Source organism: Microcebus murinus, chromosome 1 (assembly GCF_040939455.1).
Source record: "Microcebus murinus isolate Inina chromosome 1, M.murinus_Inina_mat1.0, whole genome shotgun sequence".
NCBI classification, from domain to species: Eukaryota; Metazoa; Chordata; class Mammalia; order Primates; family Cheirogaleidae; genus Microcebus; species Microcebus murinus.
In genome coordinates, this window is record NC_134104.1 from 165,138,958 (window position 1) to 165,152,358 (window position 13,401).

The following is a 13,401-nucleotide window of genomic DNA, read 5'->3' on the forward strand; positions in this document are numbered from 1 at the left end:
CTCCAGATGTTAAACCAAGGAGAAGCCAGGGAGTTCCCAACGCCCCAGGTGTCCTCAGCCCACGACTGGCTGCTGTGGGAATGCGAAGCCCGGCTCCTTGTCTCAGAGCGGGGCAACCAGGAGGTGTGATGTCCACCCCGGGGTTCCCAGGAGGATCAGACTGAAGCTGGGACTTGGCCTGAAAGTGTCCCCTCGCATGGCCACCCCCTTCCCCTTCCTGCTCCTCTACTCCTGGTGCCCCTCCATCCAGGGGCCAGACCTTAAAGAGTCACCCGCAAGAGAATCCTGGTCCCAAAGGAGCCTTCTGGGGGACCCCTGCTGAGAGAGGTTGTGGGCATGGCCCGCTGGGGCTCTGCCCGACCCAGGGCTGAGAGATGCAACCTCCCAGCTCTGGGTCCCTGCAGGAAGTGTTGGCAAGCACAGGGCCAGTCCTCCAAAGGCCCAGGTGCAGGGAGCCCAGGCCAAGCAGCCTGTGGAAGAAGCCACATGCTGTGCCACCCCGGGGAACAGGACTGCAGGCCCGGGCCCTTCCCACCTCCTCCTCCTCCTCCTCCTCCTCCTCCTTCTCCTCCTCCTCCTCCCACCCCGCCCCCGCCCCCGCCCCCACATGGCACAGGGCCCAGAGACACCTCAGACACTTGCTACCCAAAGTGCAAAGGGCATCAGTTGCTCCTCCAAACCCCCCCCCAGCCCAGCAGACCGCGTTGTCCAGCCAGCCCCCGGGCCTCCCTGGGGTGCCCAGCACAAAAGTGCAGACACCCACCGGACCCTCAATCTCAGTTTTCGGATGTTTTTGCCACTCTGAGGACCCGCAGGCCGGCTGGGCCTTCTGGCAGGACAGAGAGCCCCGGAATCCGGAATCCGACGTGGAGAGCTGGGTGTACGTCCCCATGAGGAGGCGGTCCCCACCTCCGCGGCTATCCCCTTGCGGGGAGCGGCAGCCGCGGGGCCTCAGAGAAGACACCAGGCTGGGCCCCCACGGCACAGCGGGAGCACGTCCCCCGCAGGCCACTTAGCGACGGCGGCCAGCCGGCGGACGGTTGGGTTGCGCGAGACGCTGCGGCCGCCCTGCTACCGGGTTCCTGGGAGGGCGTCCTGGAACCAGCGTCCACACCAAGCCCTTGGAAGGCCCAGGCCACGGAGGAGCCCCGTCAGGCAGGGGCCGAGGACGGTGACGGCCCGGGCGGGGAGGAGCGTGTCAGGCAGGGGCAGAGGACGGTGACAGGTGATAGGCCGGGCGGGAAGGAGTCAGTCAGGCAGGGGCCGTGGAGGAGACGGGCTGGGTAAGGGTTAGGGTTAGTGTCAGGGCACAAGTCACAATCGCAAAGACCTGGAAGCCACCCGAGTGCCCATCGACCCACGAGTGGGTAAATAAAATGTGGCGCGTGGACACCACGGAGTGCTATTCGGCTATGAGGAGCAGCGGTGAGGGGGCACCTCTCGTGGTTCTCCTGGCCAGAGCTGGAACCCGTTCCAGTAAGCCAAGTATCCCAAGAATGGACACACGAGCACCACGTGCTCGCGCTCACCAGCAAATGGGTACGAACCCATGGACACCTAAGTGGACACAGAGGAATCACCTTCTTCGGGTGGGTGTCGGGCGGGTGGGGGGAGGGGATGGGCATACACATCCATTAGGAATGGGGTGGGTACGCACCGACTGGGGGATGGGCGCACTTGAAGCTCTGACCCGAGGGGGGAGGCTGGGAGAGGGCAACGCACCCGTCCTTAACATTGGTGCCCCCACAATATGCTGGAACAACATGAGGGGTAAATGAATAAGAACACGGGGGGGGGAGGGGGGCACGGGCAACACATGTCACCTTAATACTTGGACTCCCATCATCTGCTTGAAAAGAGAGAGAAAAGAAAATGCAATAATAGAGATAAGAGACACTTTTTAAAAATAATGAATCCGGCCGGGCGCTGTGGCTCACGCCTGTAATCCTAGCTCTTGGGAGGCCGAGGCGGGCGGATTGCTCAAGGTCAGGAGTTCAAAACCAGCCTGAGCAAGAGCGAGACCCCGTCTCTACTATAAATAGAAAGAAATTAATTGGCCAACTGATATATATATAAAAAATTAGCGGGGCATGGTGGCGCATGCCTGCAGTCCCAGCTACCCGGGAGGCTGAGGCAGAAGGATCACTCGAGCCCAGGAGTTTGAAGTTGCTGTGAGCTAGGCTGACGCCACGGCACTCACTCTAGCCTGGGCAACAAACCGAGACTCTGTCTCAAAAAAAAAAAAAAAAAAAATGAATCCGAAGAGAAAAGTAAAAGGAGGCCTGTGGAGCAGGTCTGGGTGTGACTCCGGATCCCCGAACATCAGGTGCCACCACCAAAGATTCCTACGTGTAGCCCATAGAACCCCAAAAGCAACGGGAGGAGTTCTGGTCACATACTCCCTCAAAATGACATCCTGGCCTTCTTCTGGAACTCCCTCCCCTCTCAGACTCTCAAGGTTTCCTCCAGCGTGTCGGCTCCCACAGAGCAGACCTTTGGTCTGAGACCTGACAGTCCAGAAGCCACGCATGCTGCCGCGTGGCGGCGGTGTCACGGCTCGGGACAAGAGGAGGCCCCACGGTGCGGGCTGGGGCGCCAGGCACCGCGGCGGGCGCTGAGGGTGGGGGTCACCCCCACCCCGGGCCGCCCCCGCACTCCCAGAAACGCGACAGAACCAGAGGCAAAAAAAAAAAGAAGAAGCCTACGGCACCCGGTATTCCCGGGCGGTCTCCCATCCAAGTTCTAACCAGGCCCGACCCTGCTTAGCTTCCGAGACCAGACGGGATCGGGCGCGTTCGGGGTGGTGTGGCCGTGGACGGCGGAGGGCGCCCCTGCCCCGCTCAAGAAGCCGAGCCTCTCTGCGCTTCCCCGCCGCCTCCTCCCGCCCCAGGCCCCGCGCCGGGTCGGGCCTGTTGAGTTCGCCGGCCGGGTCCCGCGGGCTCCGAGGGACGGGGGTGACGGGCGGGGCGGGCAGGGAGCGGCGGGCCGGGGTTGGGGGCTGTCTCTGTATACACACACACTCACACTCACACGCACTCACTCACTCACACTCACACAAGATGCGCCTCCACGGCTGGACCCGCCAAGGTGGAGCCCTTCCAGCCCCCCTCCTCTCCTCGCCTGGCCTCCTTCACCTCCCCGCCCCCCACCCCCAGCGCGCCGGGGCCGCTGACTGCGCACGGGCGGGAGGGGCGGGGCGCTCGCCCTTTGACCCCAGCCAGGGGCGGCCCTCCCCCACAACCCCTTTCAGCTGCGCCCCCCACCCTGTGGCCCGGCGGCCGCCTATTCCCCCGGGCCAGGGCTGGGGCACAGCGCACGGGGGAGGGGAGCCAGTGTATGGGGCGTCTCTCTCTCTCTCTCGGGATGTGTCCCATGGGTGGGGTGGGGTGGCGTGGTTTGTGGGGCGCTGAAGAAATCAGTCCCCTCCATCTCCTCCCTCTGGAAAACACCCAAGCCCTTGGAGAACTGCCCGCACCTCTACCTACCGTGGGGACCGGGACCCTCCTCTGTGTCCTCCTGTGGCCCAGTCCAAGGGGCCTGGGCCTGGCCGGGGCTGCATTGGACCCCGACCACCCTGGCGTGTGGACTCGCTAAAAATTGGCGATTAGATATTGGATTCCAGCGTCATTGAGGTCATTTCACTAATGAGTGCACCGCAAAGAGTTTCCTAATCCATCTGTGAGGGTGGCAACCGAAAGAGAATTTTAGAGCTGACAGAATAGGCGAGGAAAGGCATAGGAGATTTCCACACCCAGTAAGGAAGCCTTTCCCGAAGTGGAAGAAAGAAAGGAGCAAACAGAGACACCGGTAGCCCGCCCGGATCAGAGTCTGCCCCTGAGAGAAAGTACCCTGACCAGGTTCACCCGTGGGTGGGTCGCGAGCTAGCGGCATTCAGAAGAGGGAGGCCCGCAGTCTGTGCAGAAGACACCTGCACTCGGGTGTGTGTGGCGGCACAATTCACAAGCAGCTCCAGATGTTAAACCAAGGAGAAGCCAGGGAGTTCCCAACGCCCCAGGTGTCCTCAGCCCACGACTGGCTGCTGTGGGAATGCGAAGCCCGGCTCCTTGTCTCAGAGCGGGGCAACCAGGAGGTGTGATGTCCACCCCGGGGTTCCCAGGAGGATCAGACTGAAGCTGGGACTTGGCCTGAAAGTGTCCCCTCGCATGGCCACCCCCTTCCCCTTCCTGCTCCTCTACTCCTGGTGCCCCTCCATCCAGGGGCCAGACCTTAAAGAGTCACCCGCAAGAGAATCCTGGTCCCAAAGGAGCCTTCTGGGGGACCCCTGCTGAGAGAGGTTGTGGGCATGGCCCGCTGGGGCTCTGCCCGACCCAGGGCTGAGAGATGCAACCTCCCAGCTCTGGGTCCCTGCAGGAAGTGTTGGCAAGCACAGGGCCAGTCCTCCAAAGGCCCAGGTGCAGGGAGCCCAGGCCAAGCAGCCTGTGGAAGAAGCCACATGCTGTGCCACCCCGGGGAACACGACTGCAGGCCCGGGCCCTTCCCACCTCCTCCTCCTCCTCCTCCTCCTCCTCCTTCTCCTCCTCCTCCTCCCACCCCGCCCCCGCCCCCGCCCCCACATGGCACAGGGCCCAGAGACACCTCAGACACTTGCTACCCAAAGTGCAAAGGGCATCAGTTGCTCCTCCAAACCCCCCCCCAGCCCAGCAGACCGCGTTGTCCAGCCAGCCCCCGGGCCTCCCTGGGGTGCCCAGCACAAAAGTGCAGACACCCACCGGACCCTCAATCTCAGTTTTCGGATGTTTTTGCCACTCTGAGGACCCGCAGGCCGGCTGGGCCTTCTGGCAGGACAGAGAGCCCCGGAATCCGGAATCCGACGTGGAGAGCTGGGTGTACGTCCCCATGAGGAGGCGGTCCCCACCTCCGCGGCTATCCCCTTGCGGGGAGCGGCAGCCGCGGGGCCTCAGAGAAGACACCAGGCTGGGCCCCCACGGCACAGCGGGAGCACGTCCCCCGCAGGCCACTTAGCGACGGCGGCCAGCCGGCGGACGGTTGGGTTGCGCGAGACGCTGCGGCCGCCCTGCTACCGGGTTCCTGGGAGGGCGTCCTGGAACCAGCGTCCACACCAAGCCCTTGGAAGGCCCAGGCCACGGAGGAGCCCCGTCAGGCAGGGGCCGAGGACGGTGACGGCCCGGGCGGGGAGGAGCGTGTCAGGCAGGGGCAGAGGACGGTGACAGGTGATAGGCCGGGCGGGAAGGAGTCAGTCAGGCAGGGGCCGTGGAGGAGACGGGCTGGGTAAGGGTTAGGGTTAGTGTCAGGGCACAAGTCACAATCGCAAAGACCTGGAAGCCACCCGAGTGCCCATCGACCCACGAGTGGGTAAATAAAATGTGGCGCGTGGACACCACGGAGTGCTATTCGGCTATGAGGAGCAGCGGTGAGGGGGCACCTCTCGTGGTTCTCCTGGCCAGAGCTGGAACCCGTTCCAGTAAGCCAAGTATCCCAAGAATGGACACACGAGCACCACGTGCTCGCGCTCACCAGCAAATGGGTACGAACCCATGGACACCTAAGTGGACACAGAGGAATCACCTTCTTCGGGTGGGTGTCGGGCGGGTGGGGGGAGGGGATGGGCATACACATCCATTAGGAATGGGGTGGGTACGCACCGACTGGGGGATGGGCGCACTTGAAGCTCTGACCCGAGGGGGGAGGCTGGGAGAGGGCAACGCACCCGTCCTTAACATTGGTGCCCCCACAATATGCTGGAACAACATGAGGGGTAAATGAATAAGAACACGGGGGGGGGAGGGGGGCACGGGCAACACATGTCACCTTAATACTTGGACTCCCATCATCTGCTTGAAAAGAGAGAGAAAAGAAAATGCAATAATAGAGATAAGAGACACTTTTTAAAAATAATGAATCCGGCCGGGCGCTGTGGCTCACGCCTGTAATCCTAGCTCTTGGGAGGCCGAGGCGGGCGGATTGCTCAAGGTCAGGAGTTCAAAACCAGCCTGAGCAAGAGCGAGACCCCGTCTCTACTATAAATAGAAAGAAATTAATTGGCCAACTGATATATATATAAAAAATTAGCGGGGCATGGTGGCGCATGCCTGCAGTCCCAGCTACCCGGGAGGCTGAGGCAGAAGGATCACTCGAGCCCAGGAGTTTGAAGTTGCTGTGAGCTAGGCTGACGCCACGGCACTCACTCTAGCCTGGGCAACAAACCGAGACTCTGTCTCAAAAAAAAAAAAAAAAAAAATGAATCCGAAGAGAAAAGTAAAAGGAGGCCTGTGGAGCAGGTCTGGGTGTGACTCCGGATCCCCGAACATCAGGTGCCACCACCAAAGATTCCTACGTGTAGCCCATAGAACCCCAAAAGCAACGGGAGGAGTTCTGGTCACATACTCCCTCAAAATGACATCCTGGCCTTCTTCTGGAACTCCCTCCCCTCTCAGACTCTCAAGGTTTCCTCCAGCGTGTCGGCTCCCACAGAGCAGACCTTTGGTCTGAGACCTGACAGTCCAGAAGCCACGCATGCTGCCGCGTGGCGGCGGTGTCACGGCTCGGGACAAGAGGAGGCCCCACGGTGCGGGCTGGGGCGCCAGGCACCGCGGCGGGCGCTGAGGGTGGGGGTCACCCCCACCCCGGGCCGCCCCCGCACTCCCAGAAACGCGACAGAACCAGAGGCAAAAAAAAAAAGAAGAAGCCTACGGCACCCGGTATTCCCGGGCGGTCTCCCATCCAAGTTCTAACCAGGCCCGACCCTGCTTAGCTTCCGAGACCAGACGGGATCGGGCGCGTTCGGGGTGGTGTGGCCGTGGACGGCGGAGGGCGCCCCTGCCCCGCTCAAGAAGCCGAGCCTCTCTGCGCTTCCCCGCCGCCTCCTCCCGCCCCAGGCCCCGCGCCGGGTCGGGCCTGTTGAGTTCGCCGGCCGGGTCCCGCGGGCTCCAAGGGACGGGGGTGACGGGCGGGGCGGGCAGGGAGCGGCGGGCCGGGGTTGGGGGCTGTCTCTGTATACACACACACTCACACTCACACGCACTCACTCACTCACACTCACACAAGATGCGCCTCCACGGCTGGACCCGCCAAGGTGGAGCCCTTCCAGCCCCCCTCCTCTCCTCGCCTGGCCTCCTTCACCTCCCCGCCCCCCACCCCCAGCGCGCCGGGGCCGCTGACTGCGCACGGGCGGGAGGGGCGGGGCGCTCGCCCTTTGACCCCAGCCAGGGGCGGCCCTCCCCCACAACCCCTTTCAGCTGCGCCCCCCACCCTGTGGCCCGGCGGCCGCCTATTCCCCCGGGCCAGGGCTGGGGCACAGCGCACGGGGGAGGGGAGCCAGTGTATGGGGCGTCTGTCTCTCTCTCTCTCTCTCTCTCTCTCTCTCTCTCTCTCTCTCTCTCTCGGGATGTGTCCCATGGGTGGGGTGGGGTGGCGTGGTTTGTGGGGCGCTGAAGAAATCAGTCCCATCCATCTCCTCCCTCTGGAAAACACCCAAGCCCTTGGAGAACTGCCCGCACCTCTACCTACCGTGGGGGCCGGGACCCTCCTCTGTGTCCTCCTGTGGCCCAGTCCAAGGGGCCTGGGCCTGGCCGGGGCTGCATTGGACCCCGACCACCCTGGCGTGTGGACTCGCTAAAAATTGGCGATTAGATATTGGATTCCAGCGTCATTGAGGTCATTTCACTAATGAGTGCACCGCAAAGAGTTTCCTAATCCATCTGTGAGGGTGGCAACCGAAAGAGAATTTTAGAGCTGACAGAATAGGCGAGGAAAGGCATAGGAGATTTCCACACCCAGTAAGGAAGCCTTTCCCGAAGTGGAAGAAAGAAAGGAGCAAACAGAGACACCGGTAGCCCGCCCGGATCAGAGTCTGCCCCTGAGAGAAAGTACCCTGACCAGGTTCACCCGTGGGTGGGTGGCGAGCTAGCGGCATTCAGAAGAGCGAGGCCCGCAGTCTGTGCAGAAGACACCTGCACTCGGGTGTGTGTGGCGGCACAATTCACAAGCAGCTCCAGATGTTAAACCAAGGAGAAGCCAGGGAGTTCCCAACGCCCCAGGTGTCCTCAGCCCACGACTGGCTGCTGTGGGAATGCGAAGCCCGGCTCCTTGTCTCAGAGCGGGGCAACCAGGAGGTGTGATGTCCACCCCGGGGTTCCCAGGAGGATCAGACTGAAGCTGGGACTTGGCCTGAAAGTGTCCCCTCGCATGGCCACCCCCTTCCCCTTCCTGCTCCTCTACTCCTGGTGCCCCTCCATCCAGGGGCCAGACCTTAAAGAGTCACCCGCAAGAGAATCCTGGTCCCAAAGGAGCCTTCTGGGGGACCCCTGCTGAGAGAGGTTGTGGGCATGGCCCGCTGGGGCTCTGCCCGACCCAGGGCTGAGAGATGCAACCTCCCAGCTCTGGGTCCCTGCAGGAAGTGTTGGCAAGCACAGGGCCAGTCCTCCAAAGGCCCAGGTGCAGGGAGCCCAGGCCAAGCAGCCTGTGGAAGAAGCCACATGCTGTGCCACCCCGGGGAACAGGACTGCAGGCCCGGGCCCTTCCCACCTCCTCCTCCTCCTCCTCCTCCTCCTCCTTCTCCTCCTCCTCCTCCCACCCCGCCCCCGCCCCCGCCCCCACATGGCACAGGGCCCAGAGACACCTCAGACACTTGCTACCCAAAGTGCAAAGGGCATCAGTTGCTCCTCCAAACCCCCCCCCAGCCCAGCAGACCGCGTTGTCCAGCCAGCCCCCGGGCCTCCCTGGGGTGCCCAGCACAAAAGTGCAGACACCCACCGGACCCTCAATCTCAGTTTTCGGATGTTTTTGCCACTCTGAGGACCCGCAGGCCAGCTGGGCCTTCTGGCAGGACAGAGAGCCCCGGAATCCGGAATCCGACGTGGAGAGCTGGGTGTACGTCCCCATGAGGAGGCGGTCCCCACCTCCGCGGCTATCCCCTTGCGGGGAGCGGCAGCCGCGGGGCCTCAGAGAAGACACCAGGCTGGGCCCCCACGGCACAGCGGGAGCACGTCCCCCGCAGGCCACTTAGCGACGGCGGCCAGCCGGCGGACGGTTGGGTTGCGCGAGACGCTGCGGCCGCCCTGCTACCGGGTTCCTGGGAGGGCGTCCTGGAACCAGCGTCCACACCAAGCCCTTGGAAGGCCCAGGCCACGGAGGAGCCCCGTCAGGCAGGGGCCGAGGACGGTGACGGCCCGGGCGGGGAGGAGCGTGTCAGGCAGGGGCAGAGGACGGTGACAGGTGATAGGCCGGGCGGGAAGGAGTCAGTCAGGCAGGGGCCGTGGAGGAGACGGGCTGGGTAAGGGTTAGGGTTAGTGTCAGGGCACAAGTCACAATCGCAAAGACCTGGAAGCCACCCGAGTGCCCATCGACCCACGAGTGGGTAAATAAAATGTGGCGCGTGGACACCACGGAGTGCTATTCGGCTATGAGGAGCAGCGGTGAGGGGGCACCTCTCGTGGTTCTCCTGGCCAGAGCTGGAACCCGTTCCAGTAAGCCAAGTATCCCAAGAATGGACACACGAGCACCACGTGCTCGCGCTCACCAGCAAATGGGTACGAACCCATGGACACCTAAGTGGACACAGAGGAATCACCTTCTTCGGGTGGGTGTCGGGCGGGTGGGGGGAGGGGATGGGCATACACATCCATTAGGAATGGGGTGGGTACGCACCGACTGGGGGATGGGCGCACTTGAAGCTCTGACCCGAGGGGGGAGGCTGGGAGAGGGCAACGCACCCGTCCTTAACATTGGTGCCCCCACAATATGCTGGAACAACATGAGGGGTAAATGAATAAGAACACGGGGGGGGGAGGGGGGCACGGGCAACACATGTCACCTTAATACTTGGACTCCCATCATCTGCTTGAAAAGAGAGAGAAAAGAAAATGCAATAATAGAGATAAGAGACACTTTTTAAAAATAATGAATCCGGCCGGGCGCTGTGGCTCACGCCTGTAATCCTAGCTCTTGGGAGGCCGAGGCGGGCGGATTGCTCAAGGTCAGGAGTTCAAAACCAGCCTGAGCAAGAGCGAGACCCCGTCTCTACTATAAATAGAAAGAAATTAATTGGCCAACTGATATATATATAAAAAATTAGCGGGGCATGGTGGCGCATGCCTGCAGTCCCAGCTACCCGGGAGGCTGAGGCAGAAGGATCACTCGAGCCCAGGAGTTTGAAGTTGCTGTGAGCTAGGCTGACGCCACGGCACTCACTCTAGCCTGGGCAACAAACCGAGACTCTGTCTCAAAAAAAAAAAAAAAAAAATGAATCCGAAGAGAAAAGTAAAAGGAGGCCTGTGGAGCAGGTCTGGGTGTGACTCCGGATCCCCGAACATCAGGTGCCACCACCAAAGATTCCTACGTGTAGCCCATAGAACCCCAAAAGCAACGGGAGGAGTTCTGGTCACATACTCCCTCAAAATGACATCCTGGCCTTCTTCTGGAACTCCCTCCCCTCTCAGACTCTCAAGGTTTCCTCCAGCGTGTCGGCTCCCACAGAGCAGACCTTTGGTCTGAGACCTGACAGTCCAGAAGCCACGCATGCTGCCGCGTGGCGGCGGTGTCACGGCTCGGGACAAGAGGAGGCCCCACGGTGCGGGCTGGGGCGCCAGGCACCGCGGCGGGCGCTGAGGGTGGGGGTCACCCCCACCCCGGGCCGCCCCCGCACTCCCAGAAACGCGACAGAACCAGAGGCAAAAAAAAAAAGAAGAAGCCTACGGCACCCGGTATTCCCGGGCGGTCTCCCATCCAAGTTCTAACCAGGCCCGACCCTGCTTAGCTTCCGAGACCAGACGGGATCGGGCGCGTTCGGGGTGGTGTGGCCGTGGACGGCGGAGGGCGCCCCTGCCCCGCTCAAGAAGCCGAGCCTCTCTGCGCTTCCCCGCCGCCTCCTCCCGCCCCAGGCCCCGCGCCGGGTCGGGCCTGTTGAGTTCGCCGGCCGGGTCCCGCGGGCTCCAAGGGACGGGGGTGACGGGCGGGGCGGGCAGGGAGCGGCGGGCCGGGGTTGGGGGCTGTCTCTGTATACACACACACTCACACTCACACGCACTCACTCACTCACACTCACACAAGATGCGCCTCCACGGCTGGACCCGCCAAGGTGGAGCCCTTCCAGCCCCCCTCCTCTCCTCGCCTGGCCTCCTTCACCTCCCCGCCCCCCACCCCCAGCGCGCCGGGGCCGCTGACTGCGCACGGGCGGGAGGGGCGGGGCGCTCGCCCTTTGACCCCAGCCAGGGGCGGCCCTCCCCCACAACCCCTTTCAGCTGCGCCCCCCACCCTGTGGCCCGGCGGCCGCCTATTCCCCCGGGCCAGGGCTGGGGCACAGCGCACGGGGGAGGGGAGCCAGTGTATGGGGCGTCTGTCTCTCTCTCTCTCTCTCTCTCTCGGGATGTGTCCCATGGGTGGGGTGGGGTGGCGTGGTTTGTGGGGCGCTGAAGAAATCAGTCCCCTCCATCTCCTCCCTCTGGAAAACACCCAAGCCCTTGGAGAACTGCCCGCACCTCTACCTACCGTGGGGGCCGGGACCCTCCTCTGTGTCCTCCTGTGGCCCAGTCCAAGGGGCCTGGGCCTGGCCGGGGCTGCATTGGACCCCGACCACCCTGGCGTGTGGACTCGCTAAAAATTGGCGATTAGATATTGGATTCCAGCGTCATTGAGGTCATTTCACTAATGAGTGCACCGCAAAGAGTTTCCTAATCCATCTGTGAGGGTGGCAACCGAAAGAGAATTTTAGAGCTGACAGAATAGGCGAGGAAAGGCATAGGAGATTTCCACACCCAGTAAGGAAGCCTTTCCCGAAGTGGAAGAAAGAAAGGAGCAAACAGAGACACCGGTAGCCCGCCCGGATCAGAGTCTGCCCCTGAGAGAAAGTACCCTGACCAGGTTCACCCGTGGGTGGGTGGCGAGCTAGCGGCATTCAGAAGAGCGAGGCCCGCAGTCTGTGCAGAAGACACCTGCACTCGGGTGTGTGTGGCGGCACAATTCACAAGCAGCTCCAGATGTTAAACCAAGGAGAAGCCAGGGAGTTCCCAACGCCCCAGGTGTCCTCAGCCCACGACTGGCTGCTGTGGGAATGCGAAGCCCGGCTCCTTGTCTCAGAGCGGGGCAACCAGGAGGTGTGATGTCCACCCCGGGGTTCCCAGGAGGATCAGACTGAAGCTGGGACTTGGCCTGAAAGTGTCCCCTCGCATGGCCACCCCCTTCCCCTTCCTGCTCCTCTACTCCTGGTGCCCCTCCATCCAGGGGCCAGACCTTAAAGAGTCACCCGCAAGAGAATCCTGGTCCCAAAGGAGCCTTCTGGGGGACCCCTGCTGAGAGAGGTTGTGGGCATGGCCCGCTGGGGCTCTGCCCGACCCAGGGCTGAGAGATGCAACCTCCCAGCTCTGGGTCCCTGCAGGAAGTGTTGGCAAGCACAGGGCCAGTCCTCCAAAGGCCCAGGTGCAGGGAGCCCAGGCCAAGCAGCCTGTGGAAGAAGCCACATGCTGTGCCACCCCGGGGAACACGACTGCAGGCCCGGGCCCTTCCCACCTCCTCCTCCTCCTCCTCCTCCTCCTCCTTCTCCTCCTCCTCCTCCCACCCCGCCCCCGCCCCCGCCCCCACATGGCACAGGGCCCAGAGACACCTCAGACACTTGCTACCCAAAGTGCAAAGGGCATCAGTTGCTCCTCCAAACCCCCCCCCAGCCCAGCAGACCGCGTTGTCCAGCCAGCCCCCGGGCCTCCCTGGGGTGCCCAGCACAAAAGTGCAGACACCCACCGGACCCTCAATCTCAGTTTTCGGATGTTTTTGCCACTCTGAGGACCCGCAGGCCGGCTGGGCCTTCTGGCAGGACAGAGAGCCCCGGAATCCGGAATCCGACGTGGAGAGCTGGGTGTACGTCCCCATGAGGAGGCGGTCCCCACCTCCGCGGCTATCCCCTTGCGGGGAGCGGCAGCCGCGGGGCCTCAGAGAAGACACCAGGCTGGGCCCCCACGGCACAGCGGGAGCACGTCCCCCGCAGGCCACTTAGCGACGGCGGCCAGCCGGCGGACGGTTGGGTTGCGCGAGACGCTGCGGCCGCCCTGCTACCGGGTTCCTGGGAGGGCGTCCTGGAACCAGCGTCCACACCAAGCCCTTGGAAGGCCCAGGCCACGGAGGAGCCCCGTCAGGCAGGGGCCGAGGACGGTGACGGCCCGGGCGGGGAGGAGCGTGTCAGGCAGGGGCAGAGGACGGTGACAGGTGATAGGCCGGGCGGGAAGGAGTCAGTCAGGCAGGGGCCGTGGAGGAGACGGGCTGGGTAAGGGTTAGGGTTAGTGTCAGGGCACAAGTCACAATCGCAAAGACCTGGAAGCCACCCGAGTGCCCATCGACCCACGAGTGGGTAAATAAAATGTGGCGCGTGGACACCACGGAGTGCTATTCGGCTATGAGGAGCAGCGGTGAGGGGGCACCTCTCGTGGTTCTCCT

General features: G+C 63.0%; 3 pseudogenes; all 3 read right to left on the reverse strand.

The window, feature by feature from the left end:
* Positions 1–2,698: 2,698 nt before the first annotated feature.
* LOC142874867 (uncharacterized) lies at positions 2,699–2,817 on the reverse strand (annotated as a pseudogene).
* A 3,848-nt stretch (positions 2,818–6,665) lies between these two features.
* On the reverse strand, positions 6,666–6,784 carry LOC142874881 (uncharacterized; annotated as a pseudogene).
* A 3,883-nt stretch (positions 6,785–10,667) lies between these two features.
* Positions 10,668–10,786, reverse strand: LOC142874896 (uncharacterized; annotated as a pseudogene).
* Positions 10,787–13,401: the final 2,615 nt, after the last annotated feature.